Here is a 19,855-nt window from a genome sequence, read left to right as displayed (position 1 = left end):
GAATCAAACCCTATATGAAATATTTCCTAAGCACAATGACATCAAGTACGTTGACTTCCTGCACCTCTTTATTGGTTCATTATTATGGAGGATAACCTTACTGATCAATAGACAAGGCAAGACAATGACAAGTACAGAAGGTAAACATCAACTTTCTACTAAACGTTAAAATCTCCATATTATGGCTCATAGAATTTTAGACTCCTGTATTCTGGAAGGTAGGGTAATATGTACTGGCCCTTTTAGAGGTTTGCTCTGCCTTTCAAATACTAATTTACATTAGTTCATATAAAGACAAATAGAGTTTAAAATTAAAAAAAAACATCTTTGTAGAGCAGAAACTTTTTAAAGTACAGTAAATTCACTAAATTTTATTCTGGGTGTCAATTCACAAAGAGGCCATTGTGGAACTGAAAGAGACATCAAATTGGAACTTGGTAAGGGAGATAAAGGAACTCGGAAAAGAGAAATGTATTAAAACTTAGGGTCAATACATTTTTAGATTCTTACTTTACACCAATAAATAAATTAGTCTAATTAGAAAATTAAGTGCAAAGCTTACTACAATAAAAAAGTCTTGAAGGAATAGTTTGAAGGAAAACTTTCACATATAGAAAGGGTTTCTGTAAGAGTTATGAAACTGGAATAGTCTTCTACATGAACTAGTTCTAGCTATCTTAAGAACTTCTTATTTAAAAAAAAGAGTTATATTTGTTCATAAAAACAGAAACAGGTACTAATATTATTATATGCATATTATTTAAATCAAATTTAAATAAAGTTGGTATATTATGATATCCTATTGTATTTAGGGTTAAGCAGGGTTTTTCTTTATGATTTAGGTTTTTTTTCCTTCGTAACATAAAATTCACTGAGCTTTATCACCTTCTTTTCTGGATTGGGTTATCTGCAGTTCAGAATTTTTGTTTTGCTGTAATGTTCTATATACAAGACCGTGTTGTAGACCGTGTTGTACCTGTTCTAATATCTAACGTAATTATCTGTCACTCAAATTCGTAGGTATCTTTAACACATACACTACAGATGAGGTTATGATTTTTTTTACAATCATAAGTTCATCTCCACAATGTAGGAAAATAACTATGTTTATTAAAACGCATGTTTCTATGAAATATACTGTATATGCGTACATGGCTCAAAACTGTCCATATATAAATTATCAAGCGTTTTGCAGCGATCCCTAGATAACTATTTATCTCACTTGCTTTATTAGAGGGACAGAAAGAGAATCTCTAATAGGGAACACAACATTGAAAGTATTTTAACATGTCTTATCAATCTATTTTTTCACATAATTTACATTCATATCTGATCTAGTTGCCTAAATAAGAACCTCAGACTTATATGATCCAGGTAAAAATACATATAACCAATGTGACAAAGCAACAATACCTTTAAGATATAATCCGTCCCCTATTAAGCAAAAAAACTATATGTGGATCACTAAATAATATTTATAGATCTACATTCTGTAAGGTATATGTGTATGTACCTGAAAAAGCTCTGATACAGGTAACTTTTCTGTAAAAACTTTGTATTTCTATCAAGATATTACTATGCATATGGCGGTACCCACTCGTGTTTAGTAATGGGCATGTGTGCAAGTTTCTTTCAAGAGACTTGCTTGCTGGAAAAAATGATTTGATAAATCTGTGGAAGAGTTTAGTGATCTGTGAAAATGGGAGCAATGCTTCATATGCATGTGCACAATTTAACAAGCCATGATCCACTAAAATCAAGAAAATGGGTTCTCAGAAAGGTTGTGTAAAAAAAATATGATTTTTTTTTTATTGTTTGTGAGTGTACCGTTGTGTACCATTACTTTTCAAAATATATTTATAAAAAAATATTTTATTGTATATTTTTAAATATTTATAAAGGATATGAACGTTAAAATAAAAACATAGGCACGTTGAATATATAGTTAGGAAATACACATTACATATGCAATGCATGAGGTTGTGTGGGATATGCACCAAATTAAAAAAAAGAAAGGAAAACCCCTCATAAAGCACCTGCATTTATTATTAATAATAATAATAATAATAATAATAATAAATAGGATTTATATAGCGCTAACATATTTTGCAGTGTTGTAAATTAAACAGACACATATAGACAGTGACACAGAAGGTAGGGGAAGTAACACACAATAGGAGGGGAGATATGGAGTAGTGGGAAGTGGTGAGGGTTTAGGAGACAGAAGAAGATGGGTAGGCAAGTTTTGGGTTTTGAGCGCTCTTTTAAATGAGCAGAAAGTAGGAGCAAGCCGAATAGGATGAGGAAGACCATTCCAGAGAGTTGGGGCAGCTCTAGAGAAGTCTTGGAGCCATGCATGTGATGAGGTTATGAGAGCGGCTATGGGAATATTTTTCTACCAGGTCAGAAAAGTAATAGGGACAAGAACTGTGTAGGGATTTGAAGGCAAAGCATAGGAGCTTGAATTTTATTTGATAAGGCGAAATGGAGGCCAATGAAGAGAACTACAAAGAGATGCAGCAGAAGAGGAGTGGTGGGAAGGATGGATGAGTCTGGCTGCAGCTTTCTTAATAGATTGTAAAAGAGAAAGTCTGGTTAGTGAAATACAAGAGATGTGGATGTGCATTGGTCATTTCATATTCAAAATCAATTTACTATATAGAATTCATCAAAGCATAAATCAAAACCTAACCCATGAAAACATCTTAAACCAAAACCCTGTAATATAACTGACATGACATCATAAATATAGTATATGAAACCACAATATAAAACTCAGTTTATCAATGAGATAAAGACTTGAGTCTATCATATAATACATTACATTTCAATTAATAAAGAGCATACATCAGAATCTATAAACTAGTAAATACAATAACAGTATGCCAAGTGGCAGTATAAAAAGATTATACAGCAAGGAGGAAGACCTGTATAAACATATTATTAATAATAATAATAATAATAATAATAATAATAATAATAACAATAATTAAATATTATGATGGAAAATCCTTGGGAATAGGTAAATTATTACCAATGCATATGTGCAAAATACAAATGAATAAATATTTCATTTTAAAACATAATGTTAACATATGCAACATACAATCAATCAAATAACCATCACATGGCTTACCTCACAATTTAAGTACCATTTTTGTTCTTTTGATATGGGTATGCCATTATTTCCTCCTTGAGTCAACTTATGGGAAGTAAGACTATTATTTTCCTCTGCTCTATTATATGGCTATATAAAATTTTACCGTGCGGTACGTTCAGCATTCAGATTCGCGCACAGGCGATACATTATACTGTACATATATAAGGAAAATATGGTTTGTTGTAATGTGCTTGCGTCTAGTTAACGGCTGTGAAAATTTATAAAAGAAAAAAATAAATAAAAAATCTCAAAGATATTGTAGTGAATATAGATGTATTTTGTGAGCTTTCACAAAGCACTAGTCAGTCGAGGACTTTCTATTCACCGGTGCTTAAAATATAAATTTCACTGATAAATAAAAGTATATGTGCTCTATATTAACAAATAGTGTCTGGGGTATTTTTACATGCCCATTAAATTAGTACATGTATAATTCTTTGCTAGGTAAGCTGGTTACATTAGCTCTTTGCCTTTATTTATAGTTAAATGTTAAGGTGTCCATTCCATGATACACATCATCGGAATAGATGGCACATTTTTTTGAATGTTTAATCTTTATAGCAACCTAGAACTGCATCATACTGCTACAGCAAGATTACTGATCAAGACTGTTATGTGCATTGTCATCTGCATGGGCATGTAGGCCCACAATTCAAGCTATCGTATCAGTTAATCCCAGGTCTTTTTCAATAACTTTGTTATTGAAGGCGAAATATAAATACTAATAAAGCGGAAGTAAACTCCACTTGCAGGCTACAAGGCAGGGCATATTTGTACATTTTGGCAGACTTACCTGCCAAAGCAACCCCCATTCCCCTAACAGTTCATCAGCAAACATTAACCTCTTGACTCTATTGCTGCAGTTTAATTTTCGTCTGGTCTTCTTCCATCTTCATTATTGGTATATACTTAGGAGTAGCTAACAAAGAATATACAAGAAAGTTCTTTATATAATAGTAATATGGTAATAGGTGATAATGAGAAAAAAACCTCTCCTAAAACAAGGTACTTTCATTAAGGTACATTATACAAAGAAGATACAATGGAGTTGCAAACATGTCATATAATGAACAGTATATTGATGAGGCATGCCACCTCAAGAAAAATGATCAGCCAAGAAGAGTAAATGAGGTCCTGGAAACCCAATGTTTCAGAGTCAAAACCCTTTTTCATGGTATCCTTATCCAAGCACCATATCCTGTGCTTACTCTTAAATGAATACTTTATATACCCTAAGTATGTTAGTATAAGGTATATATTGTAAAGTGTTTTACCTAGCAAAGGATATGCACATTTGTGCAACTTGGTAGCCCATCCAAACACTTCTTCCAGACAGCATGGCCAGGTACAATACAGGTTGTGATTGGAAAACAGCTACATATTGATAATCTTTATTCTCAGTAGAGCCTGTTTTAAAAATTGAAGATACATTATTTTTTTGGCACTTTACAAGACCATTATATTTACAATTATTATCACTTATTAGGTATGATATTACAATGAAATACATTTGAGCAGTCTTTTTTGTGCTGGGGTTGGCACACTCAACTTTAGCTACTTGTGTTGTTTAGTAATGCAATATTGGAATCACAGTAGAACCTTACTGGCTGATATTTTTGCTCTTTCTGTACTGATTCCACTGTGCTTGTAGAAGGCTGATAATACCTTCAAAAGGTCCACAAGTCTATGTAAATTATTTTTTATTTCAATAAATACAATTAGATAGATATATTTATTAAATCCTCATTAGTATGAATTGAAGTTTTTATTGGCTATCTGAAATTAAACTGTAATAAACAGGAATTTTTTATTTGTTACTATATGTGTTTGATATTTTTAAAATGCATGTATTTTTTTTTTATTAATGTATTTATCTGTTTGTTAATTGTTTATAAACAATTACCTTTCCTGGGATCAACCATTGAGCAGAGCCAAGTTTGTGTACACAACAAGCATCATGTTAATAGAGAACCTTTTTTCTTTCGTGCAAAGCAGAATTAGGATTAATCAGACTAACAAGCATGGACTCCTCCACCTGAAATTCTGTGCAGACAAAATGACAGCTGCTGCTGAACAATTGTGAATAAGATCAGGGGACATCTGCAGGCTTTTTAATAGCGACTAAGAAAGAATAGATTAGTAAGCTCATTAATTATATATATTTTTTAGAAATATCATAATTTCGCTTTGAAATAGCTAATATTTAGGCATACTAATGCTTTAATTGAAATAATTTACCTTTCCTTTAATCACTCATTTTACTAGCTTTGGTAGGGTGGACTAGAATGTGGCTGTAACAGTGAACAATTTAAAGAGGTTATGTAAATATGAATAGGTGTATATTGGACAGCTTTCAATGTACCAACAAAATGGAAAGTTCAAGAAAGAATAAAATGTGCCAACTTAAAGTACAAACAACTATGCTGCATACCTAGAAATATGACAGTATTTAAAATTGAAGAATGTCTGCTACAGTGATATGAAGGTTGGAAAGCAATGGAGGGAGCCTAATATATTTAGTAACTACAATACCAGGGGCCTGATCAATTTACCTACAGATACTTCAAATGGAAGAGAGAGATTTACCAGATCTTTAGCTTTCTAAGGCTAAATGATTCAGAGAAGGATCAGGACTATCCTTTACATCAGTATATAAATACAGCACTGTATAGTATTTTCTTCCCCACTTAGGTGGGACATCACTTGGATTTGAAGGGAAGAAAATCTAATTAGGAAAGACAACTTGGTTATCTGTATTCCAGGGGATTCATCCATTATGCAAGGTAACTGGATGAAGAGTTTAAAATTTGTGTGGTTTCCAGGATTTTAATGTGATTTGATCTTCTTATCATAATGACAGTCCTAAGTCAGTGACCTAAAGCAGCATTGGGTAAATAGCACACTGTGGCTATCTTCCTCTCTTATGGTCTAATGGTGTCATTTCTTGATGTGCCAGTCTCTGAGAAGACTCAGCTGTGGGAAGCAGAGCCAACAGTTTAAATTGTTGTAGAAAATATTTCCATTCCCAAATCATATGTGCATCTAATGTATAATATGCATGTTGTTTACTTGTAAAAACCTTCACCACTATTTTAGATGTAATGCTAGCAGCTCAAGCAGACCCAGAGCAGACCCAGAGCTGTCAGTCAAGTGACTGCAGTGTAGCAGTTATTCTCAACTTGGGTCCCTCTAGAGGCTTATAGGGCTTTCTTGAGCTGTGACTAACTGGCCTCCCTGGTGCCTGCAGAGTTCCAGGTTCAACACCACTTGACAGAGCCACAAACATGACATTAATGATCATTTTAGCTGTCTATAAGGGTGACATTTGGACTGCCACTGTGGTAAAGGGACATTTTCCCAATGACCCAGATGAGATTATTTACCAGAGGTTCAATGAGACCTGATTTTATATAATAGGAAACTTTTTGGACTACTAGGCCATTTCAGGAGGTCAAGAAGGCACACTAGGCCAGAAGAAACAAGGTGTCCAAGGAAAGATTTTTTCAAACCGTGACTGCAAGCAAGCACCCTCAGTTTTCCGCTCATCCGCGGTGTAGTCTCTGTACGTGTGCGTGTGCTTGGCATCAAAATGCCCCTTGAGATTCGACCAGTGCTGTTGGTGTCGTTGCACACTAAACACTTTGTTGCCGCGTTGGACGAAGAAAAAATCGTCAGTCTATTCGGGGTTGAAGACACAACGTTCTGGGTCACCCTTCCAGGGACTGGTAGCTGTGCGTTGCTCATGCTCTTTAGGCATACTAATTGGGGTTTCTGTGCAGGAACTCAATGATATCGATGATATCGCGGGAAAGATAATGCGACAATTCAATTGGGCCAGATCCAACAATAAATAACTAGGGGGCGTTAAACCGGACTGTAATACTGGTTAGGCCGTATCCAGCCTAAAAGCCGGAGTTTGCTTACCTCTGCCTCAGATGATAGAAGCATTGAGGATTGACAAATAAAATCTTTTAGCATGTTCAAAGGAACATTGCAAGTGAATGTGCATACAGTTTCTGGAAAGTATGTAACACTATATGTAAGCATGTAAAATACTTCCAGTGTATTTAACTTATTTTTAAATTGGTGACTGGGCCTAAAGTTTGGATTATAAACTGGTCATTAATGTTATCCTGGGACTGGAACATTTGAGTCTGTCAACAACTGCTGACTGGCTGTACTCTTATAACCATGCATAGCATAGTGAGGACAGGAATGTGTGAATTTTTACTAGTAACAAGTGAAATTTGGAGTTTTCAACATACATTGGAAACAATAGTAAAGGCTTCGAGGGTTCGCACCTGTCCTGTGGCTGTTTTTGTGTAGGAAAACAGCCCTGCATTACATTGTCCTTTTGTTTATAAATAAAGATCACCATGTCAGCACTGATAGGATTAAAATAATACTTAGTTTGAAAACTTTTCAAAAGTTAGAGACGTATTTTTAGTGAACTTGTTGAGACAAAATTGTTAATTTTTTATTACTTTTTAGCGAAATCCACAAACATATCTGTGCTTCTCTCAGCCACAGGAGGAGTGAATGCATACAATGACCAGCGTTTCATTAAAATGAATGTAGGCTCTGTGCATTATAGTGGTGACACCAAGACTTCTTTTACTGGATTATATTTGGGATTGCAAAGGCATTTGGCTATTAGGCAAATATTTAAAAAAAAAAAAACATTTTTTCCCACAAGTTCTAGCTTTAAATGACTTTTAGAAACCATCTGTGTGATACCTCAAAACTACATGGAAATGTCAGTTCTATAAAGGGCTTGATTTACTGATGTTGAAAATGTACTAAAAGCCCCCCTATCTTGATAAAAAGAGCCGTAGGTCTTGTAGGTTTAGAAGGAATGTCACTGTGACGAAGGGCAGGATGGTGGATCCTCTGCGTCACTAGCCCAGTTGGTGGAGGTGTGCGTGGGGCGTAGAGTCTAAGCAGCTGCCCAGTCTCCACCAGAGTCTTTAGAGGGGAGGTTGTTACGCTGCGGCCAACTGCCAGGTTGCAGTCCCTGTGCACTCAGAGGGAGGTGACTGCTAACAGGAATCAGGAGAGGTTCCGGAACATTAGACAGAAGCTTGATCAAACAAGCCAGATGTCAATGCATTCAGCAAGCAGGAGTAGTCAAGCGTCAGCTAGTATACGGGAGAATCAGCAACTGGACATGACGACAGGAATAGCTGGAACCTGTAAACAGCGCCAAAAGGAATTCTGTGTTAAGGCAACTTCCTGTTGCCAGTCAATTCCTTATAAATGGACGGTCAGGTGATAATTGGGGCCATGTGACCTGCAGACATCCTAACCCATCACCAGATGGAGTGCTGGAGAAGAGGCAGTTCAAATGCTGTTCACATGTTTACCAGCAGGTGGAGTTCGTCTGTGGAACACTCTAGTCCTCCAAGGTAAACTTGACGCGTTTTGGAGCAGGTAAACACTGGCTTCTTCAGGATTTGAACATATAGAGACACCATATGCATTAATCAAAATTTCTTCAGCCCAGCCTAGACAAAATTAGGAAATAAAACATAAATAAGCAATAGCGGGCAGAGTGAGGAAAAAGCTGACCATCACAAACACACAAAACCACTGCTATGACCATCAAGTAAACGACCAAAGCTTCTCTGATATGCCACAAATTTGTCTCATATCCGTCAGAGTCCATAAATCAAACGGCAAAGAATAAAAGGGATGAGTATGCTCCCAGCTTTTTCCTCACACTGCATATTCTAAACCAGTGGTGCCCAACCTTTTTTCATCTAGGGGCCACTAATGACATTTGGATAAATGTCAGGGGCCACAATGCAAACATCCCCCCGTTCCTGAGAAATTAGGGGTTTACAGAAGGTAAGTGCCCAGCTATGTGTGACAGGGTAGCAGGGTATGACAGGTAAAGTTTTTCTTATCTTGTGATGGTGCCGTAGTGATTAAATTTTAGGGAGAGTAAGCTATAAGTGTCTCCCACCTGCAGTTACATTTCCCTTTTCTTGCAGAGAAATTGGGGTTCAAAGAGTGATAGCTGTGTGTAAAAATTTTATTGGGGGGGACAAACTGGCTTCCACATTTCCAGTTGCCAACATCCCTTTTGAGGGTCACAGAAAGTAAGTGACCAGCTATATGTAACAAGCACCCCACTAGCTGCTCAGTCCATCACACCGCAGCATCTGCAGATTTGACTCCAGGCGGCAGTGAGCGGTACTGAGCATCTCCCCCCTAGGCAGGGTTCTGTGGCATGAGGAAGGGGCAGTTTTGTGAACTTACAAGTATATATTTGGAGCACCACAGCACAGCAAATCGACAGTACCCTAATGATCATTGCCATGGAAGTGGCCCCCAGGGGTCCCTAACATGCAAACTCAATTTGGGACCAAGGTCTTAAAATAGCCCCCCTTAATGTGAAAATGTTCTTGATTGTTGTTAGTATTTTATGCTTGTGACACTTTATCTGGCAAGTTCTTGTGTTTAGAAGGCTGAAACTTGGTTCAGTAACAGCTCTAAGAGTCCCCTGTGTCCCCACATTTCTATGATAATCAGTGTAGGAGATATGAAGGTTTATACATGGGGATAGAGACAGCTGCATGAACACAGACACAGCTCTCATACTGCTGCTGGAATTATCTCACAATACAAGGTGAGCGGGAAGCAGCCACAGCTGATTGCCAGGTTCCCCATGCCCTGCAGGACAATGAGCAGAGAGAGCAGTAAGGGAATAAGCTCAGGGTCGGATCTGGCAGCTCTTCGGGCCGTAGGTTGGGCACCCTTGGTCTAAACCAGGGGTCAGCAACCTTTACTATCAAAAGAGCCATTTTGCCTCCTCTCCCACTAAAGAAAAATAGTCTGGAGCCGCAAAACATAACACAGTTTATAAACTTTCAAAAGTTTTAATATTTTTTTCATTAGAACACCGGATAGGGAATCCCCCTCCTCCTCAGTGTCTTGGGAGGAAGGGGATCCCCCATCAGAGATCTCCCCGCGGCAGCCGAAGGGAGCCACAACAAGGCGGCTGAAGAGCCGCATGCGGCTCCAGAGCCGCAGGTTGCAGACCCCTGGTCTAAACCAACCAGATTTATGGGTAGTGGATATTCATGAATACTCATCAGGCAGACCTAAACAGTCTTTAGTTTCAATTTCTTAAAACAAAGAAAAAAACAATTTCTTAGATGTGGAGCACTATTTGTAGGGACTATTATGCCAAATTTACTCTCTAGGTTTAGGTAATAACATGACCTTACTAACATTAGATTATTATAGGTGCTAAGTTATTTGGTATTGTTAGTGGTAGGTGTTATTGATTTTGTGATATGCATGATTTGAAACATTTTAAAATTTTTGATTATTCAGTTTACGTTGGTAAATTATCCAAGTTAAAGTGTAGTGTAAAAATATGTGTAAAAAAAAAGGCTTTATTATTAAAGTAATTTATTGAATGTGTGTGATTTGTGTAACTAACTTTTATTTTTTTACAGGTTATCCTACACTGACAGGATGATTCCCACAGCTGCACAGCCTTGGGAATCCTCCTGTCAGTGTGAGATCCCTGGGTACAGGATGGTAAATGAGGACAAGTCTCCCCATTCATTCACCTCTAGTGCTCTGTCATTGGGTTTACCTGTCCTCAGCCAATCACAGAGCACTAGAGGTGATGATGGGGAGACTTATCCTCATCTAACCTCTAGTTTAACTGAATTCTGCATTCAATCACCCAAAAAATATCGGGCTATTCAATCGAATAGCCGCCGAATCGAACACCTAGCTATTCGACCAACACTAGTAGGCAGCCTGCAGTAGGAGAACTTGCAGGGTCCTCAAGCTATGCACAGTGATGTCCCCAATACAAGGCAATTGCTTGTTAACTGAAAAATGAATAAGATATTTTGGTAACACTATATACAGCCCTATTTACAGATATACTGATCATGAAGTTTACACTTTCTTGCCAGTGTAACCCAGCATATATTTTTGGAGAGCCATGCAAGCACACAGTTTTAATATTTGGCAATAAAGTGACAAACACAGCCATAATAGCTTTTTGTATGAATGTATATATATATATATATATATATATATATATATATATATAGTGTTAAACCTAGAACTTGATGATGATGAAGACCTGATGTTGGATGGAAAAGTTAGAAAGCTTATAAAGATACTTTAGCCTATAAACTGGCAGGAGATGGAGGAATGCTCCAGTACCAGAGATATTATATAGTCTACTGCAGAGGGGATTTTTTTTCCATGGCTTCTTTCTGCCGGGATCCAAAAGTCCAGGGTGATATCAGCAGGCAGTGGCAGAAAGTAGAAGAAGTAAAAGAAGGAAAAACCTTTTAGCTATAATAATGGTGGATTCAGTTTTATTCACAAACCTGATCAACTGTGAATTAGCATTATCCAGGTTGAATATCCCAGTTTTAAGATTGGTTTCCTTTATTGGTTTCAAAGACGGGAAAATTACTTTAAAATAATTTACTGTTGTGTGTGACACACATGGGAAGATGAGTCTGTATGTACATAGGCATTTAGAAATTGATAGATAGCATATAGGACTTGTTGGGTTGGGAACTGATAATTTATAAAAGGGTTATATACTTTACAGCAAAGATATGTGATAATATAATATCATGTGCTTATTTTTAGTTTTTGTTTTCTTTGTGAGTTTTTGAAATATATACTTTTTCTTCTAGATTAGTTTGATGACTGCAGATAGACTAGCCACCAAGAACAAGGTGAAATAAACCGAAACCTTTGTGGTTGGATCCAATGCAGTAAAATGCTGACTTCTACAGGCTGTGGTACTGGTGAGTTACTTTTTTCTTTTGTTAAAGTGCTGTTGAAATTTCCTAGCTAGAAAATACAGAAAAGGAAACCCATGTGGCCTGTATACTCAAAGCAAACATTTAATTCTTACTAAAGAAGGTTTGTAGTTATTCCACAGGAGGTGGATGTTGCCCTTTATGAAGCAAAATGTCACATTTGTTTATTTCTAATCTCTCTGTCTCTAATATTTCTAATGACATGCAGAAAAAATGTAAAAACATATGATTTATAATTTTGTATGACTAAAGTCAGCAGAACGTCATCTCATTTTTTAAGCTAACTGAAATATCCCTTCCATGGGGATAATTCCTATTGCTAGGTAAGGGATTCTTCACTGTAAGGTCTGTGAAAATGTGGAATTGGCTACCTCAGGAAGTAGTTTCAGCAACTACTATAGATTGCTTTAGGAAAAAGCTGGATAATTTTCTAGAAGCACAGAATAAAATTGGGTATTAAAGTTTAAAGGAAAGACAGCACGGTCTGTTGATCCAGGGAACATCTAAATGTCTCACGGGATAAAGAAGAAATGTTTTCACCCTGTTGAAGCAAATTGAACCAATGTTTTTTTTGCCTTCCTCTGGATCAACTATGTCCATAGGGTTTTATATCTGGGATATATTTTTTTTTCACTAGTAATTGAACTTGATGGACTTAATAATGAATAAATAACCTATACACATACCTAAAACATATGCAGGCACTACATTTTTCATGTTAAAAAAACAGAATGCCAAAAGAATTGTTTTATAATGTTTAATAATGTTCTATAATGACCTGAGTAGGTTAGAGAATGTTCATTTAATTTAATTGATCCTGAAGGAATAAATTATCATTTTTTTATTTCTATTCATGCCCAATATTAAAATTGTAGCACAGGGACAGTTTAATTTTCCTGTCCAGTTATTTTACTGCTAGGGAAATTTTTTTTATCACTTCTCTTTCGAAAAATACCAATAGGACACAAACTAAAAACTCTAGAAAATAAACTAAATTTTTATCCAGGACATAAAATCAAATGTTCCATCTTTCTGATACCAGCTAAAAGTGTATGGATGTACCCAGACCAGCTTTATCCATCACTAAAAAAAAAATATTTCTGTGTTAAATCACTCTATAAACTGTAAATGTAAAAATATAAGTAATATATACACTTTCTTTGTTGCTCTTCTTTTTGAAAATGCTAGCAGCCTGGTTTATAAGCTGATCCTCTGGGTTTAGTATATTTTTCAGTCGACTGAGTAAAGTATTAAACCTGATCTGGAAACCAACTACCATTTTCAAAAATTCCACAGTGGCACTTTCATGGTTTCCGACAGAATGTGACATGATTACTAATGTGGCTCTGATAATTAAAGTTAAAGTGGAACTAAACTTGACAATTAAATTATGTGAACTTGTGAGATCTTTATTCAGAAGGGACAGGCTATGTCTCTTCAGCAATAAACCAAATTTACCTGCCTGTTTAAAACCTTCTCCATAAAGTACAGAGCTGTGCATGCAGTAATACCTAAACCTATCTTTAGTTGACTCCTAACACTTACCCTAACCCTAAAAAGGTAAACTTAGCACTTAAAATTTAACTTAAGGGGATATTTTTTTTGTACCTATGAGTGAGTACAAATAGTTTTTGTATAAAGATTTATGGATCATTTGTATAGGGGATTGCAAAACCGGTGAAAATGTTATCTTAATTATTCTTTCTGCATCCCACAGCACTTATCCCCATTGCACAATTGCCTGATTTGTGGAAATTGGCCCTGGGATCATCCCATATAGTGAATTCTGATACATTTGATTTCTGCACGGGGAGGATGTTAGTGCTAGCAGAGGAGAGCCCAGGCTGTAGTAAGGAAGGTAAGGTAAGTTTTATTCCCCTTTGTATCATCCCTAGACAAAACTAACCCTTACAGTATGGGGGAGACAAAACATTTTGACTGGAGTTTAGCTTTTCAAAAAACAAATCCTACAACCTTATGTGATAGTTTCAAACCTGTTTCGAGTTCAAAGGAATACAAAAATGCAGGCATCACAATACATAAGCATTAATATATCTCTGGTCAAATTACCTTTTTTTGTAATTACTTCCCATTAAATGTATCTTTAACCCTAAAACTTGATTTACTTATGATGACTTAAAAATCCTTCATGAACCTAGCGCGTAACCCATAACCCACTACAGCGAGCCATACCTGGATTCATCATAGGTTTTAAATTTGATCTGTTTGATGTAAATATTAACCATCTATCAATATTCAATAAATTGTACTACCACACAACAATTTGAATTTTAAATTCAAATCAAGCACTATATTTTCACCTGGTCAATCACTAATAACAGTAAACCTATTAATCTAGAGTCCAAAAGATACTTGCACAATCAATGGAAATTCTTTGAAGCTTCATTAGACTTTACCTGTTTTTGTGCTTTGAAATTCAGAAATAAAATTTTTCTTTATGTCTTTATGTTTGCTTTATGTCTAAAACTATTGAAACTATTGAATGGGACTAGTGTATGGCCAGCCTATTGTTCCCCTAACCCCCACCCTATATCTAATATTAAATAACTCCTCTTAATTATTTACAGGAGGTAGCAGCTGAACATTGCTGATCCCTGCCCCCTTACATAATTGGTGGATTGTATTTTATCAGGTTTATTTAGTTCAGTTCAGTTAGACAATCTGAAACTTTCAGTAACACATAGTATGAAATCAGAATTCATCTTTATTGACCCAATGTCTGTATAGTACTAATAATTGCTGTACTATGTTATTTACTGATTGCATTGCATTACTTAATTGAAGCGAGATACTGTTACTGATACTGTTTTTTTTTCTTTTTTTATCTAGGTTATCACTAGTGATAAATAGACTTATAGATTTAAAACCATATTAACACCACCGTGTGATTCCCTAAAAACTAACCTGATGGAAATTACCTAGCAACTGCAAATACAACCTATTGAGTAAAACATAAAGTTGGCCACTTAGGAGAATATGTTTGTTGTGCAAAAGATTTTGGCGTTTTGAAACAATACAAATTGTTCATGCACTAATACTTCTGCTGGCTCCTAGCAGTGCCCATTGGCTGACCCGGTTTGTACTAGACATTCTTTTTGCAATCATGTGGCGGAATTATACCCAGTGACCGCAACAGTTTTTTCATGTTCTTTTCTAACATAATTATCAATGGTTGTATCCACTTAGGGATTTGTTGCATTCATCAAAATCTTACATTGCACTATACTTTTATTCTGTAAGTTTAGATGTTATCAAATTTGTATGATGTTCATATCCCATTTATGAAGATTTTACTCAAAGAACAAAGGCATCCTATTTGATTTTATATTCCTTTTGTCTTTAGTTTGTAGAAAATAGTTTATTAGATAAATTAAAGCGTAACTAAACTAAAAACAAAAAAAAATCACACTTACCTTTAATCCCACAGGTCCCTCAATGGCGCTGGTCCTCCCCACGATCCGGTCATGCATTGTCCTGGAACTCCTCTTAGCCCCCATCTTTGATCTTCACTTACGTCATTTTCTTCAGTCATGTTTCTTTGTCACCTGGTCTGGCACTACGCAGGTGCGAGATCAGGTGACGTAGCCACTGTGAAGGGGGAAAAAAAAGAGAGCCGATCTCAATGCGCATACACCATGACATAGTAAGTAGCCTCTTTTTAAAAATCGTAAAATGTCTTTTGTTGCTGTGTCCTCCAGGGTTCATATAGTCAATCATCAGTGGCAGCAAAGTGAATAAAAAGAAACAACAAGCAGAGTACTTTTTTAAGTTAAGAGTAATGTTTATTTACTTATACAATTGTAAGTGACCTCATACCATTTAGGTCACTTTAGGTACCAGCCAGAGTAAGTTTCAGTTATGAATATGAAGCAAAAATACAGTTAAACATATAGTACATCTTCTTTTATATATGGTATATACAAATATTTCATCTTCCGTCCCTCAGATTTATATCACTAAATTAATTTTTCATAAAAGAATTTGGCATAAGATAAAACAGAAACAGATACTAATTCTCATGCTATGATTACTTTCAGGGAAACTTCTTGTACAGTATTTCCCAGATCTATAGGTTCTTTTCAGTAATGTTTTCTGCTTACATTTATTACCATGAGCGGTTATTTAAATTGTTATATAAATTATTGAAATCCTCCCTAGCCTTTATTAAATCAGAGCTTTAAAAAGAGATAGTCCTGTACATAAAAGACCTGCAGTCGCCCACTGGTGGTCCGCGGACCACTGGTCTGCGAGAAAGTTTTGGTGGTCCGCGGCTCTGGTCAGTGTGCCCCCCAGCGGGGTCAGGGGAGGGACCCCACCGGGATGGGGAACGGATGCAGACCATGTCTCCTGTATAGATTGCAGTTTCGGGGTGGTGGGTGGGTTGTTTCTCTCAGGCTTAGACCTGCAATGGGAAAGTGGGCAGGTTTGTGCGTCATGATGTCCCCAAATTCTGATCCGGAGTCTGTGAAATGAGTGGTCCGTGACATCCAATAGGTCGGCAACCTCTGATATAGACCACCTAAAGAGTAACAAAGTCAATATAATATCTACAAGTGGAGATTCTGCCACTAAAAAGTGAAGTACGTTCCTAATATATATATATATAAAAGCAATATCCTTAATCCTTGCACGTAATTGAAAAACATTTTTAAAATCAACTTTTGATGCAATACTCATTTATTCTGAAAAAATCACAGCCAGTGTTATTAAACCTGCAATTTCCATGCCCATGCTGCCATGAGCCCCCACACCAAAGTGTCTTAATGCTTGACTAAACTCAGTGTACTCCTGCCATGAACTTTGCTGAAAATAATGTGCGTTGTTCAGCCTGGTAGTAAAGACTGATCATTTCTGCAGTAGGGGAGGATGCAGCATGTAATAGGCAATTTAGAGATCTTTTGTTGAAGTTTTTGCATTTTGAAGCTTTTATATGAATACTCCAAAAACAGATTGCTCCAACAATCATAAATGACAGGAAATGGCCCATTCATTTAAAAGTGATCTCTGCAAGCATTTTTCACAATTTGAGGGCATTTACAATTTTATATGCAGATTTAAAAACCTTTTATAAGTGTTTTAGGAGTTATTAGACATTGCAGACTCTATTTTCTTACTAACCAAAACTGCAATGCCCCAAAATACCACTGCATGTACTGACACATTAGAAGGAATGGAAATTTAACACACGGGTGTTTTAATACAGACACGCCTAGAGCGAGCGAGTAAAAGGAGTGTAGAGAAGATGTAGTTCCTGAGCTGGGAGGTTTGGTGGCTAGGAGCAATTATATATACCTTTATCCTGGTGAAACAGACCATAGGTGTAATTGGGTGCCAACGAAGACCAGCAACCTGTAAGGCTAAAAACTGGTTAATTGTTTATAATGTTATTCAATGATTAATAAGGTAAAAAGTTAATTTATGTTTTGTTACGTATGTTATTAATTTTAAGTTATGGTCTATATTGAAGATTTTGTTAAATTTTATATTTGATTTGAAAATTTTTGAATTGTTGTAATAAAAGGCCTTCAGGCCATTAACCAACATTTTATGGTGTGTTTATAAAGTTTAAAGGAGGGTTGGTTTTGCTTTAGTGGGGGTCATGGGTTTTGAGGGTTTTGACAGGATTCTAGATCTGTTTTGCTGCAGTCAAGTGTTTTAACTCTGGGGAAAACATCTGTGCAAACCAGTCCTAGTGTATTGTATATGCCTTACAATATGCCTCGGGGTACTGACCAGTACTAATTGTCATACCAACCCACCAAATCACCAGCCAAGGGTGTAAGAGCATCAAATTCAAAGCTGGCTCATGAAAGCTGGGGTTAAGAGAAAAGGGCTTAAGCCTGGCATACTACCTGTTGTCAATACAATTTAAAGTTGAGTATTTGTAGAATTCTAACACACCTAGAGCAGTCACAGATTCTGTATGATAGATGTAAACTCATGTACACATTAAAAAAGAATATTGAGTGTGTATTAAGCTGCCATTTACCGTAAACTTGAAAATTCCCCGGATAGGGACGTGGGGACTAAATAAGGTTATTCTGACCTTGTATCCTGGTAAAGGAAACTACAAAATTGTATATATATATATATATAAGTATATATATATATATATATATATATATGTTGTGTGAATAATTACCTTTTCTATATACAACTCTTTCTGAAGTGTTCTTATGTTCCAGACATCCTGATATTGAATTGTGGCAAAGGAGAGGAGCAAGAGGAGCAGTGGGGTCCAGCAGAGAAATACCAATCTGATACACCTATAAGTGTCAGATAGCATAGGCTGGGATAAAGCCAGACAGGTATGAATGTATAAACTCTTTTTTTAATAGTAAAATGCAACCAGAATTTCTTTTGTATTACATGCTAATTGTGTATTCTACAAATTTTACTTAGAAAAACTATTTTAGAAAGTGCTGCATAATAATAAAAAAATCAGTTTTCACTAATTACATTAAAAGTTGTACCTGGTCTTCTCATTGCCCCTATCACTGTTAGTGTCTTGATCACAGAAAATGGTTTTGTAATATTTATGTGCAGATGTTTGAGGATGCGAATACCAAACTTTCATAGTTTGGCACATATTGTAAAGCTGATAAAGATGTTTTGCAGGGATTCATAACTTTGTATCTGCATTATTTTATAGATGACAGCGAATTGGGCATGGCTATTTTCAAAGAGCTTGCTGGTAAAGCTTTTGATACTGTTAGCTTGCTGGTAAAGCTTTTGATACTCATGGGAAAGGACCAGTTAAATGTGTTTGTTCTGCAGGCCACAACTTCCCAATAATTCCATGTTGCTTGCTTTAATAATTTTCAACTGGAAGTTTATTACTGAAAAAAAAACATAAGTATACCTTAATGTAACCGGGGTATGGATTGATGTACAGCTGAAAATCTAAACACAACTATTACATTTTTAAAAACGCAACACTTAAATATGAAGTCTGTTTATAGCTGACAATTTGTGATGTAAATGAGTAACAAACTAACACACCACAAATCATTATAAAAAGCTCATTTATTAGGGGAGGAATTCTACAGACATTTAGAGACATGCCACCTTTGAGTACCTGCCCCTGAAGAACTCTTTGCACATCTCTGACTAGCAGAGCAAGTTTTTTTTGTCAGAATTTCATAATCTATTGTAGTGAATTTTGAATTTCTTGCTCATTTGTGTTTGCAACTTTCCAGAAAGTTATATAGAACTTTTTCAGAATTTCACTCAGGTAAATGCAGTTCCCACAATCTGTTTCAATCCTGAGAAATATATCAACCTACAAAAATACATATTCAATATTCATTCAGATGCCAAACATTTTTTTAACAACTGAATAAGCAGATATTGTTTTTTTTTTGCAGAAAGATTCATGTGAAGATCACTTGGTTACGCACTTGGTTACACAAGAATAAAATTACCTTTACCTGTACAGAGGACATCTAAATCAGTGAAAGAGGTAACATGTCCAGGTAGTCTTAAATTTTCTCCAAATTCAAAGATATGTTGTTACCATAACTTGTCATATAAAAAATAAAAAAACAATGTCTTATACATCATGTGTGTATGTGTCATTGTGGTATGGGCTTAGTCTGTAAACTCTTATGTAAAGTGAAAATTGTTCCCATAACTGTTATATGATGGCTAAAAAAGATGAGCAAACATTGGAAAATTTGCTTTTACAAAAATAAAGAAGACCTTGTATACTGCTCAGCAATAATATAAAACATGTGAGCTGGTAAAAATTATAGGCCGTTATTAGTTTGCTTGCCAAAGGTGAGCAGGAATTTCATACTTTAGGGGAGCACAAGCTTCCAATACTAAATATACACTATACATGCGGTATAATTCCATACTA

The 19,855-nt window shown here is 35.9% G+C and overlaps 1 long non-coding RNA gene across 3 annotated transcripts in view; it reads left to right on the top strand.

The window, feature by feature from the left end:
• The window catches only part of LOC140338660 (uncharacterized), a 28,603-nt gene extending 9,052 nt beyond the window's left edge, over window positions 1-19,551 (top strand). For 2 of the 3 annotated variants that reach the window (XR_011922294.1, XR_011922292.1), the window contains 5 exons: window positions 11,845-11,958; window positions 13,691-13,836; window positions 15,422-15,637; window positions 18,180-18,302; window positions 19,362-19,551. This is a non-coding gene — a long non-coding RNA (uncharacterized lncRNA). The remainder of the gene's footprint in view (window positions 1-11,844; window positions 11,959-13,690; window positions 13,837-15,421; window positions 15,638-18,179; window positions 18,303-19,361) is intronic. The other variant, XR_011922293.1, reaches the window with a different exon arrangement.
• The last annotated feature ends 304 nt before the right edge of the window (window positions 19,552-19,855 follow it).

Source organism: Pyxicephalus adspersus, chromosome 9 (genome assembly GCF_032062135.1).
Source record: "Pyxicephalus adspersus chromosome 9, UCB_Pads_2.0, whole genome shotgun sequence".
Taxonomy (NCBI): domain Eukaryota; kingdom Metazoa; phylum Chordata; class Amphibia; order Anura; family Pyxicephalidae; genus Pyxicephalus; species Pyxicephalus adspersus.
This window is presented reverse-complemented; position numbering and strand designations above follow the sequence as displayed.